General features: G+C 57.4%; 1 protein-coding gene across 1 annotated transcript in view; it reads left to right on the top strand.

Annotated features, from left to right (window-relative positions):
* Window positions 1-3,460: 3,460 nt before the first annotated feature.
* The window catches only part of Kcnj12 (potassium inwardly rectifying channel subfamily J member 12), a 46,083-nt gene continuing 39,426 nt past the window's right edge, over window positions 3,461-10,117 (top strand). Inside the window, exon 1 of the mRNA XM_055594439.1 lies at window positions 3,461-3,517. The gene's annotated coding sequence lies outside the window, so the exon portion shown is untranslated. The remainder of the gene's footprint in view (window positions 3,518-10,117) is intronic.

Raw genomic sequence — 10,117 nt, 5'->3', positions numbered from 1 at the left:
AGGGCAGGAGGGTGGAGGCTAGGCCCACATCTAGGATGGGCAAAATAAATCCTAACTGGGTTTCTTGGAGAGGGAGTTCCTGTGGAGCACCAAGTGCTGCCAAGCCAGCAAAGGCACTGAGCTGAGAATGGGCCGTTCATTTCCACAGGATTTGGTTATCAGAACTGCTCGCAGCTGCTGGGCAGAGAAGCCAACGCTTCAGACTGTTACCTATGGAGACAGCATACCCAAGCCTTCGGGGGCATTTCTCTGGATGGCTTTGATGTCCTTGCTGTCCTCATGGAAGGGTTTCCAAATGAGCTGATGGCTTCCTCTGGCTGCCTCAGCCTGAGGCTCTAAGGGCACACAGGCTTGTGGCTGAGAAAATGGACAAGGCCCCAGCTAGAGGCTTGTCTGGGAAGATTGTCTCAGATTAAGGGACAGCCTGGGAATATATGCATGTGGCAAGATGACTTGTCTCCATGCCTTGCAATGCAGAAATTGTTTTTCTGTGGTTATGGCCATCCATGTTTTACAGAGAATGAAGGGTCTTCCGTGCCAAAGGACTTCAGTGTGTCCGTGGGCTCCGTGCTGGGGAACTTTTGTGCTGGGGCTGGGTACATTCTAGATACCCCCCACACCCCAATTCTGGAAGGAGGCAGGATGCATTTTCTGGAGCTAGAGATGACATGACTCACTCTGTCCACATCTGGGGGCCTGGTTAAAGAGAGCCCTTCTGTATGGCTGCCCTCTGTCCTCTGTCACTGTATCTTGAGTATGGGTGTGCTCTCCTTAGGGAGGCTGTGACCATGAGCCTGGTAAAAGACTCATAGTGTCCTAGAAAGAGATGTGATTTTGATTAAGAAGTGAGGTTGGTCCCTGCTTCAAGCGGGAGAGTGGGGTGTGAAGTCTGGTAGTGTAGTAGCCATGGGAATCAGGGCGGTTTAGCTGGTGGGTCTATTTTTTGTCGGATGACCTTGGACAAGACATTTGTCCTATCTGTTACCTATGGAGTACCTATGAAATGTGGCTGATAACAGGGCCTGGTGGGAAGGCCACCATCCCTGGCTTTCTCCAGGCCTCTGAGGCCCTTGCCCAGATAAGCAGCTGAGTAGCCTGTGTGTGTGCATGTGTTTTCCTAAGGCCTCCTTGAACTCATTACAGGAGCTGTTCAAGCTCCTGCAATGGAGCCCCATAGCATTGCGCTCATTTCTTTGTCTACCAGCATGCCGTGAGCCCTTTGGGGTGTTGGTGGTAGAGTCCCTGAGAGGGTAGAGAAGCTTGTAGGCAGGGGGAGTTTTCCCTCACTCCTGCCTTTGGCTTCTGTCTTCTGGACACCAGGGCTGGGTAGGTGGAGCAGGGTCATCTGAGCCATTTTCCCTCTTGGTCACTCAGGAGAAGGTGGGAATCAGGGCATCATGTGCCTGCCAAGGTTGGCCTGGGGGCCTGGGAACGGCGACCCTGGAGTTACCCATTTTTCTCTCTGTTGTAGTCCTAGGCATGGCCGCCTTCAGGACATGATCCCATCTGAGGCTCCCTCTCCCAATCAGTATCTCTGTGACTAGATAAGCAACTATTCCCCTCTGCGCCTCGGTTTCTTTATCTGTAAAATGGGTCCATGGGTGTACCTCCCAGAGGGTCACAATGACTAGCTAAGTCCTTAGCACAGAGGCCAGCATAGACCGAGCCCCCAAAACCCACGAGCTGTGTCACTGGAGCCCCCTCCCCGGTGAAGAACTGTACATATACTCACCTCATTTAACCTTCGCCACAGTTCCGGAGCTCGGTGACCCCGGACCGTCCATGTGACCCCGGGGAATGCACACACTGAGTGTTGAAGTGCCTGGCATGCAGGCTTGCTCCGTTGAGGAGGTGGGAGAGTTTTCTGGGCACCCTGCGGCCCTGGGTGAGGAGCTGGCTCCCCGGGGCTGAGCCGGTGGGTTCTGCAGAGTTCTGGAGGAGCTGCCAGAGCCTGGGCATCTGGGTGGCCAGAAAGCGGTGCTTCTTGGCTGGGAGCCTGCTTCTAGCGTCTCTGCTCTTCAAATGCATAATTATATTTCACATTATGGGGGAGCTGGAGACCAAGGGGCTGAGGAGCTTTGTGAAGCTGACGTTCTGCCCATGGACCTGCCTTCTTGGCCTGATTCTCCAGCGTTAGGGTTGAGCTGGGGGGCAGCCCTATGATAAAATGGGATTTCCCTAAGGTCAGCGAGGCTGATCTGTCTGCCCCGCCGAAAGGCCCAGGCTCTGCAGGAGACAGAGATGTGAGGCCCAGACAATAGGCTCCAGGAGGCTGGGAGAGCAGAGGACCCGGGGTGCCTTCCAGACAAGAGGGGACAAGGGGAGGGGAGCCACAATCAAATCAGCAGAGAGGCCAGGAGGAGGAGCACAGAGACAGCAAGAGAGGACGCTAAATACAACACAAGATGGGAAGAAGAGATGTTGAGGAGCATGGGGCGTGCCTATGACCCCGCGCACGCTGTGCCTGGGGAATGCATGAGCTCAGAAGCGCGCCTGTGTGGATTTGCGGACTGATCCCACCCACGTGTGCAGATGTGACTATGACTGCACCTGTGTCCCTTAGCCACCGCGCTCCTCATCACATGCATTTGGTGCAGGTGACGCCGAGCTTGGCATCCCGCTGCGTGCAGCCCATCCAGATTCCCTTGCCTGTCTGTCGCCTGAGTACATGCTCGCCATGCACCTGTGTGTGCGCGCGTGTCCCCGGGAAGATGTGTGTGTGTGTGTGTGTGTGTGTGTGTATGGGTGTGTGTGCCACGCGCGTGCGCGCGAGCATGTGTTCGTGCGCGCGCGCGCTCCAGTGCGCAAGTGGCTGGTGCGTGTCGGGGGCAGCTGGGGCCAGGAGGGGCCACGGGGCCAGGCCGGGGCGGTGGTGGGCGGGATCAGCGGCGCCGCGGCCCAGGGCGGGCGTGCTTTCGGCGGAGAGTTGGAGGAGTTGCCGAGCGAGCGCCGGGCTACTGTGGCAGCGGGGCGAGGAGCTGGGTGCGCGCAGAGCTTCTGCCTCCCGCCGCCTCCTCGCCCTCCATTCCTCGCTCCCCTTCTCCCCCCCCAGCGGCCACGCCGCGACCGCGCTGCCCCCGCCTCCCCGGGAACGGTCTCCGGGAGAGGGTGCCCGGGGCGGTCGAAGCCCGCTGAGAGGTGCAGGATCCCCACACCCGGCGAGGAGGGGAGCGCGCCGGCCCTGCCCGGGATCAGATAACTGCGGCGGGGGAGGGGGTGGGTCGGCGGCGCTCGTCGCGGGACTGAGCGGCAGCAGCCGGCGGCGAGCCCCGGAGGGAGCGCCGGGCGGCTGGGGGCGCCGCCTGGGCGTGCGCCCCCCGACCCATGGCTGGCCGCTGGCACCCGGCGCCTGGGAGCGACGCGCCCCTCGGCGTGGAGCGCTCCCAGGGGCTGCGCTGAGGTGGCGGCGGCGGCGGCAACGGTGGCGATGCAGCCAGCGCGGCGGCGGCCGGGACCGGGAACGGCCGCGCGGAGCTTGGAGGACGCGGGACGCGCCGCGCCCCGGCCACTGACCGAGGTAAGAGCCCATCCGCTCGGCCCCGGCTCCCCACGGGCAGCTTCCCGCCGGGCTGGGCGCGGGGCGGTGCAGCAACAGGGAAGGGGAGGCAGAAGGGCTCCTTCCGTTCCTTTTTCTCTCCTTCCCCTTGGTGAACCACCGGATGAAATGCTGACAGCGAGCTTTTCTTCCCCTGCCATGTTCCGGGCTACGGCCACCAGGGAACTTCGCTCCCGGCTAACCTCCGTCCCAGGGCGTGTGTGCGTGTGATGTGTGTGTGATGGTGGTGGTGGTGGGAGACTCTGGGAAACTTTGAGGAGCTCTTGATTCTTCCCGGGTCGGCTGGATGGAGGGGGCTCCCAAGGCAGCGGGCGGAGCCACTTTTGCGCGCGGCGTCGGTCCTAGGCGTGACCTTACCCGAGAGACCTGTGATCGGGAAGGAGTGCACCGGCTTGACCCGCGACCTGAGAATGGCCCCCGCTAAGACCGGGGATCGTTGGAGTCGTTTCTTCCCCACCGCCCGTGCTGTGGCGGAGTGAAAATATCCTAGAGGTGATTCTTCACCACCCCTCTAGCCTGCAAGTCCAAGGCACCTTTTGCTTCTAAGAGTCGATCTTGAGAAACCCACGGTGGCTCAGAGCAGACGGTCGGTCTCTCGTGGGCGCACAGGTCCGTTCTGGTGACCTGTGGGGAGTTGGGGCGGAGGGCCCCTAAAGAGCTTTGGGGTGTGTAGGCCCTCAGGAGTGTCCCGGCCTTAGTTTGTGCGCACGTGAATACCTTAGAACTGGTTCTGGGAATGGAGCTCACAGGAACAGTGTCGCGGTCGGTGAATGCCTTCAGTTCTGGGAGGCTCTGCCTCCCTACGGTGTGGGCCTGCTGGGTCGGGGCCTGCCTTTCTGGCCCTTTCTAGCTTCTTCCTTACTACCTGTCCCCAAGCCGGCAGTAAAGATCTGGGGACTTTCTGGTCCTCACATCCGCCTCCTGAGCACCGGCTAGAAGGCTTCAGCTCTCTGGATTGCCTGGGCGCCCACATGCCACTGAAATCAGCTGCCGCCTCCTCCAAGGTGGGAACCCAGAAGGCTTAGCCTCCTGGCCTTTATACCCTCTCCGAGAAATGAGCAAAAATCTGCCCTGGCTGCTGTCCCACCTGACTAGACTCCAGCCTGGCGCTACACCAGATAGCTGACTCGGGACCCCTCACCAAAATCTGCCCATGTGACACGAGAGGGTCAGGGAGGGGAGGCAAATCTGGGTACCAGGTTCCTCTTCGAAGATCCCATGCTTTGTATTCCCAGTAGAGACCCCTCAGGGACTATAGGGAAACCCCGAAGAGACTTCTCAGCAAAATCATCCTCTGTGTTCAAGAGGTCTTTCCAAATAGCAGGAGACACAAGGCTCTCTATCATAGTAGGTGACCCTAGACAGGCTGAGCCACTTGTGAGAATAAGTGCATAGCTGTGGGCATGGGGCCCACTGGACCAGCCTCAGTATAATGAGAACGGGGAGAGGCTCAGATATCCTTGGGGATAAGGTAGGTAGTTCTGGTGTGCTAGACAACAGAGCAGGACCATCTTCTCCACTGGGGCCCTGATAGATGAACACAGAAAGTACCTTGTAAATGCAGTGTTGGTACAGGCCTGGCGTGCGTGAACTTCAAGCCCTGGTTGTTCTCCTCTGTCTTGGGTTGGGTGGGCCCGATGGGGTGATGGATGAGTCCTCTGCAACCAGGCTCCCTAGGCAGGGCCCCATGTAGGTATGTGCCCAGTGGAGGGAGGTTCAGGAGGCTGTGCTGTGCTCCGGGAAGTGTTTACAGCAGGTGCTTCCAGAGCCATGCAACACGTGAGGTCAAAGCGGAGGCTTTCCTTCCAGAACTGCCGTCTCTCTCCCCTCTGTTCCAGGCTAGACCAGGTAGCACTCAGCGGCCCTCTGGCAGTGAGCTAACAATGGCAGCAATAACAGTGACAACCCTGGCCACAGGGGCACCTCTCAGCTCTGCGACAACCGGGCCAGTGCAGCCTGCGGACACTTTCCTCTGGCTCAGCCAGGCCTCCAGTGCCTGGGGCCATAGTTGGCACTACCCGTCATGGCACCCAGAGGCCTTGGCACACAGCTAGGGTGGAAGTGACTGCGTCACCGCTCCCAGCAGTCTCTGTGGTCTCTGCCCGTCCCCAGGCAGGGTCTGCTACTATACTGCAGGGCTTGCTCAGTAGTCATCTCAGTTCCCTGCTCCTGACTCCTGCTCTGGGCAAGAGCCTTCCTTCAACAGCTACAGCTGGTCCCTGTGGCTCCGCCTCGGTCAGGGCTTTGCTGTGAGTGAAACATGGACACATTTGCCCCTCCCCTGTGGCCTGTCACTGGAGCCCTGCCAGGGATTGATACTGAGGGAAGGCAGACAAGGGGCTCTGTCCTGCTCATGGACAGCAGGACGGGGAAGCTTGAGCCCACTTCTTGCGGGGGGGGGGGGTTGCTGGGAGGAGTGGGGGAGGTCGGCAGGCAGCAGGGGAAGACAGAGGATAAAGCAAGAATGAAGGGAGCTGTCTGGGACTGGGCTTCAGGCACGGCTGCTGCTTCAGAGGAGCTGTGGTGATGAAGGGGCTTTTCCGGGGGAATTAGCCCCAGGAGGGAGGAGCCGAGGGCCCAGAGCTGGACCAGCTAATTTAATTTGTTAATGGCCTGCCAGTGCAGGAGGCTGTATTGGCTCCATTATACGGATGGGAATGGAGGCCAGGAGGCATTGGCGCTTCTGTGTAGCCTGTGTGTTTCTGACCCTGAGCCTAGGGCTCTCTCAGGAACAGGCTGCACCCTTCTGCTGCTCAGACACATTGGCTGAGGGCATTTGTATACTGGTCTGGCCTCCTCCCTCAGGCAGTTTCCACTAAGCCCTAGGGCCTGTCTGCCTTCCTAGATCCCAGAAAGCTGCTTTTTTTGGGACCTGTTGAAGGTGTGACATGCAGTTAGTGTTCTGTAGACATTTCCCAAGGCCCCAGTGGCAGCCGTCTTGTGATGTAGCATGAGCTGCAGTGGGCGTGAGGTCTAGAGTGTCCGGCACACAGAAACAGTAAGTGAGCATTTAATAAGTAGCTTTCACTCTGTAGGGAAGACCTGGTTTGAGGGCAGCCGGGCTGCCAGGGAGGTTGGTGAGTAAGGAACACATAGATGCCTCTCCTGGCCTCAGTTTTTAGGACTGAAGCTGAGAAGCTCTGAGATACCCAGGAAGGAGAAGGGGAAGAAAGCCTTTGAGCATGTCTCTAAGAGGGGTGCAGCTCAGCAAAACTGGGAGTGTCCCCTGGGGACCCCACGAAGCTGTGCGCTCTTGCTGCCCGAGCCCTGGGGATCTAATTGCGGCCCAGTCTTCCTTTGGGTGAAAGGGAACCAGTTAGAGAGAGGTGGGTGCCCATGGAAGTGGCCTCCGATTCTGGCCTCCCACTCTGGGCTGTTCTTTGTGCCCATTCTCACCCACAGTGAGTTTTCCTGCTTTACTGCCAAGGTGACAACTACAGAGGCAGCGTGAGGCTGCGGGGACCCCAGAGACCCTGGCCCTGTACCCTCTTTAGCCTTCAGTGCCAGACACAGCTCCATGAGCCTGGCCAGCAGGCACAGGAAGGCCTTTCTCAGCTGTCCCAGGAGCAGCTCTGCTCTCGTTGGCTTTCAGCTGCTTCCCAATGGTGGGTGCAGCCTTGCGGGACTAGCTCGGAAGCCCCTTAATATCAACTCCAGGATTTGGGTGTCTGAAGGGTCCCCTTTAGTCCTCTCCTGTGGCCTTGTCTCTCTGAGGAACTCAGACCTGGAGATGGTTAGAGGATAAACAGTAAAAGGTGCGGAGTGGCAGGCTGTTGTTGCCTGGGTCCTTCCTGTGTGCTTGACCTGCCCTGGGTAGCAGAGCTTCCATGGTTCCAATCTGGCCTCCCTCCCAGCACACTCTTACTTTTGCTTCTCTCCTTGCCATGCTCACAACACGTCAGGCCTGCCCTACATCGGGGCCTATGTATGCACCATTCCCCTATCTGGAATGTACTCCTTCCCAGAAAGGGTACACAACCCTTTACTTTCCATGTTCATGTGCTGCCCAAATGCCACTTCTTCCCCATAGACCCTGCCCCACTGCCGCACCCACTGCTCATGGTGGCAAAGCCATGCCCCTCCTCCCATGCCATTACTTTCTCTCTGTAGAATTCAGTGCCATCTGCCCCCCAGGGTTTTATTTATTGTTCTATTTTTCTCTATTGTCTTGGGCTATGAACTTGAGTGCAGGGGTTTGGTTCAGTTGTCCCCCAGCTGTGTCCCTGGGGCCTGTGGCAATAGCCAGCAGGTGCTCAGTGCATACAGCGGGGGTGTGTGTGGTCTCAGCTGTGTCCTGCTTGACATGCTGGGCATGTCTTGTAGTGGCAACTGTGGTCCACCTGCAGGTGAGACTACAGAACCTCGGGCGCAGCCAGCATAATTCTCGAGCTGTGGAGCTTGTTGAGGCTGAGCTGGGACCCAGAGCTTTGCTCTGACATCCTGTGGCCAAGCAGGAAGAGCAGTGTCTGGACCAGTCTGACTGGAGCTGTCTCCTGCCCAAGCCTGGCTGTGTCTGCCCCCCCCCCCCACACACATGGGGTACAATGGAGTCTCATTGTAAGTGTGAGCACACTGAGGGCAGCAGAGGTGACTTTTGTCTCCTTGCCATCTCCTAGGTGGTGGGTCTTGCTACCAGCCTGGCCTTGAGAAGTGGCATGGGGCACACTGATTCCCACTGGCCACTGGTTTTGGGGCCTATGTAACTTGCTTTCCCATCTTAGTCTCTTGAGCATGGCTTCCATGTTTTATATATCTTTCAGTTTTTTTCAGAGGAGCAGTCATCAACTTAGGAGTATCCCTTGTTACGAAGAAAGCATGATGTTTTCTTGTGGTCACTGTGTGCCCTTTCCTTTCTCTCCTGAATATCTCTATGGCTTCTGAAAAAGCCAAGCTTGCAGCCTTTTTGGTGACTGACTAGTGGATGAGTCTTGGGGTCCTGTCTTCCAAGGCTCACCTGGAGGCAAAGGAGAGACCAAGTCAGGATTGAACCGGAGCCTTGGACAGTCTGTTTTGCTTTCGTCCTGAGCAGTGGAAGCATTCTGTTGGGGGTGACATGACATCCCCATTGTGGGAGTGCATCTCCTGAGACCAGAGAAAGGTCTCATAGCCCTTTGGAGGTGAGTTTGGTATCTCTGCCCTCCATGGCCTCTTTTTAGCTGTGTGGAGACTTGATGATGTGGTGGGGGTGGGGTGAATGGAAGCTGGGGCGCCGGGCTCTGTAAGGGCTGGTGAGTCTGAGAGGACAGTGGGAGAGGTCTAGAGAAGCTATGGTGTCCAGGCCAGAGGCATGCCCTCACCCCTGCCTACCTCCTCCTCCTTCCAGCTGCAGCTCAGGCCCCCCTAAGCTGGCTGCTCCAACCCTGCAATTCTTCAGCACTTAAAGCAAAAATAAATCACTGCCAGCAGCTGGCGTTCTGGGTGGCAGCCGCCGCACCATCCCCCTGCCCCGACCTCTGCCTCTGGGCTTCTGGTTCCAGGCCAAGGCCAGCCTTCCACTCAGGCCTGTGTGAGAGGATGTGGAAGCGGGTGGGGGCTTGGCCTGGCCTGTTAAGGTCACATGGAAGGCAGAGGCATTGTTGGCCCCTGAGGCTCTGGAGGGGGAGGTTTCATTTCAACTTGGTAGAAATTGACCTGGGAGGGCTGAGGCGAGCTCAGGGTGACCTGGTCACTTGCTGGGAGGTGACCCCCTCTCATACTTGCTATGTTCTGGCCCAGCTCTGGGCATTTCCTTTCCTCCTCTTCCATCCTTTCCCTTCTCAGAGAATCCTAGAGGTCTTGACTTGTCAAGTGCTATGACGCAGGCCCTGAGGATGTCAAATTTTAGCATCGTTTATACTTTCAACAAATAGCTTTGGGCGCTTGCACGTGCTATGCCCTGTGCTGGGAGGCTGGGATGCATACAAGCCCTCCCTTTGTGGGGGCCCCCACGGGGCTGATATCTTCTAGGGTCGGGGAGGATAAAACAGACAAGCGAAGGAGGAGTCATGGACTTGGTCATATTCCTTTGTTAATTATTACAGTCTTTAATTATGGGAATGTTGCATGGTACAATTAAATAGTAAGAGTAGAAAATGAATCCCTTCTCAGTCCTGCCTTCTCTCCCCCAAAATGCTTCATGTTCTCTGGGTGACTGTCTTTCTTAGCGCTTGTGTAAATGGAGCCTGTTCTCTCCCTTCCTCTCCCCTCCCCTTCCCCATGCATTCCATGGTTCCCTGATTCAGGGTCCTAGTCGTGTGATGCCCAGTGCCCACTGGGCCCAGGGATCCATTCCTGTCTCCAAGATACGGGCTGAGTCACCAAGTCTGTGGATTCTGGTTGTGGAGCCTTTGAACTCATAGAGCCATTGAGTTCACACATCATGGGTTCTTTGTGAAGTTTTACCGGTCTGAGGCAGGGAACCTGGAGTTGCAGAATTGGAGCAGCTTAACCCCAGGAGAGGTTCTAGGTCTTTGCTGGAGACCTCCTTCCTGGGATCCCAGGAAGTTTAGATATTCTAGATTCCCAGAATTCACGTTCAAAGTGTGTGTGTGTGTGTGTGTGTGTGTGTGTGTGTGTGTGTGT

This window comes from Psammomys obesus, unplaced genomic scaffold (genome assembly GCF_907164565.1).
Source record: "Psammomys obesus unplaced genomic scaffold, mPsaObe1.curated_primary_1811, whole genome shotgun sequence".
NCBI classification, from domain to species: domain Eukaryota; kingdom Metazoa; phylum Chordata; class Mammalia; order Rodentia; family Muridae; genus Psammomys; species Psammomys obesus.
The sequence above is the reverse complement of the archived record's forward strand: the minus strand, read 5'-3'. Positions and strand labels throughout refer to the sequence as shown.